Source organism: Delphinapterus leucas, chromosome 2, assembly GCF_059928025.1.
Source record: "Delphinapterus leucas isolate spDelLeu-1000000601 "Yukka" chromosome 2, BTC_Dleu_Yukka2, whole genome shotgun sequence".
NCBI classification, from domain to species: Eukaryota; Metazoa; Chordata; class Mammalia; order Artiodactyla; family Monodontidae; genus Delphinapterus; species Delphinapterus leucas.
In genome coordinates, this window is record NC_143130.1 from 1,810,066 (window position 1) to 1,812,660 (window position 2,595).

The following is a 2,595-nucleotide window of genomic DNA, read 5'->3' on the forward strand; positions in this document are numbered from 1 at the left end:
GAGCCCTCGTTCCTACGGGGCGATGCAAAGAGGCCCAGCTGTTGCCTGCAGGCACCTGAGTTGAGTTACAGAAGAGGAATGCTGAGCTTGGGGAACCCAAACCTTTCATAATGGGCAGTAAACCTCCCTGCCCTTTGCCCCAGAAGAAGACATTATCTTATTATGTCGGAGAGTAAATAAACCTGTCCTTTGCTCCAGGGGACACCACTCAATCTTCAGCTCCTTGTACTATGTAAACGTCCCTGAATAGACAGTACCAGGCAAAAGCAGTTAGTGCCTCTGCAGGCAAGCTAGAGAGAAACACAGAGACCCTGGAGAACTGTCTCCAAACAGCCACTGCTTCCATTTATACACAGTATCTAATCCTTGATCCAAATTTGCATTATTTTCTTTTTTTTTGATGCTTGATAGTTGAGAGAATATTTAGCATTAAATCCTGGCCAACTTTTTTCCAATCTTATGAACAGGCCATAAGTCCTTCCCCTCCATCTATTTGAGTATGATCATCCTTTGGAAGAGTTTCCTGAGATTTTTCCCCTTCCACCGAATCCAAGGTAGATGTTTGGACACTCTCTCTATGCCTACAATAAAACTCAGAAACAAATTCATGCAGACATCAAAGTAAGAAGGGGTAGAGGTGAGGGTGGGGAATTGTAAAGTAAATACCAAAAGAAAATCTCATTCTAGAGGGTTTTGGAAGCTATGGATAAAACGCTTTGTCAGAATGTACAAGCTCTTACTTTCGCATAAAGGAACTTTTTCCTAAACCAACAAAATAGGATGTTCAACCAAAATTCACTTTTTTAAATCTACTTAAATTTCTGAAACCACATCCAAGAAACTATCAACAACAATTTCTTCTAGAAAGAACAAGTCTGGTCAGAAGAGGAAGGAGAGCCTCACTTCATTTCATTCTATAGTTTAACTTTTATGATGCAGATAATTTAACATTTTTATATAGCGTTTGCTGTATTGCCCCCTTTGTGTAGGCACCTGGCCAAAGATTCCTCAAACTAAAGCTGTCCTTTCTCTGCACCTTGAGCCAGCAACCTGCTCTGCATTATCTACCGTGACCCACAGCAGGCGACATCAAGAATATCTAATGTGAAAAACCCTTAACACAACCAATCCACTGGAGCAAGCCTGCCACTCAAAGTAGGTGAGAAATTTTTCAAACCAGTTTGTCCTGGATACTCTTCTCAAACAGTCTTGAAAATGCTGACAGACCTCACCAATACCAGGGGTATGAAAGTTAAAAATACTGGACAAAAGTCTTTGTAGTCAGGACAGATGTATCAACACTGTGAATTTCAAATGACCTTTTAGAGAGAATTCTGATAGTCCTTGAAGGTTAAAGGAGAAATTTCCCACCAAAGTCTGGGCTTGTCCGTCACTGTCATCTCCTATAAATTGGTAGCACACCATAGCGGAAAAAACCTGAGACTGGGGAGTCAGTAACATTTGGGTTTACAACCAAAATTCGTCATTAACCAGCTGTGTGGCCTTGGGCAGGTGACTTAACCTCTCTGAGTTTCAGTTACTCATCTGAAAAATGGGGATGAGGACACCTAGCTCCATTTGATGGCTGTAAGTAAGTAGAGAGCGTTCAGCAAGACGTCACTGTGTTGACGCAGGTGGGAATCACAACTTGTTGTCCCCAGTGCGTCACGCTGAGTCGCCAGCTCATGATGACAGTCTGTGCCCCAAATCAGAGCGGGATGCACACAGCACGGGCCCTGGAGAAACGCCGCCCAGGCTCAAAGCCTGACTCCACCGTCTCTAGTTGGGGACCCCGGGTACATTCAGAACTGCTCCCTGCTTTAGTTCCCTGCCGGCAAGTGAGCAGAAAACCGGCCTCCCGGAGGGAGATGGGAGCTGTCTGCCAGTTAGCACTAAATAATTGCTCAGATAACACTGGTAACTTGTATTATTGGAAGGGCAAGTCTGGGAGTTGAGCAGAATCATGCCCCAGACCTGAAATGTGAAGCCGGGCAGGAAATGCAGATGTCCATCTAGACACAGAGGGTCTCAAGAGTACAGGCACTTAGAGGAATTCTCTGAGAAGAGACTTCTGCCAGCACGGAGCGGCCGAACTCCAAAGTCTCCCGTGTCTTTCGTGTGCGGGAAAGTAAACTGGTTGTCCTTCCAGCAGCCTTTTCGGAGCCCTGTCTCTGGCCCCCACTTTATAGAGCAGGCACTGCTCCGTCGAAGTTGTTAGACGCTTTTCAAACTACAGCCGTAGAAGGGCTTGGTGATGGGCGGAAGCCCTTTGGGAGACACTAAATGTAAATAGAATCTTCCACGCTAATTATACAGTAGACCTTTGCCTTTCCCGAGGCCCACAGACCCGGAGACTGATGACAACAGAAACAGCTCTTGAGTAGACGACGTGCTTTTCAAGAATCACATTTCTTCCAGGGTCGTGTTTCCTTTGCAGATCTTCAATCTGCTCGCTAACTGTAATTTAAATTTTAAGAAACATTTATCACATTGGATGTGGCCATTTTTGTCAAGGAAACACACCTTTTCAACTCATAGGCCCACTGAACGCACGGTGGGCCTGTAGCCAGGCTGCCTGGGTTGATACCAGCTGTA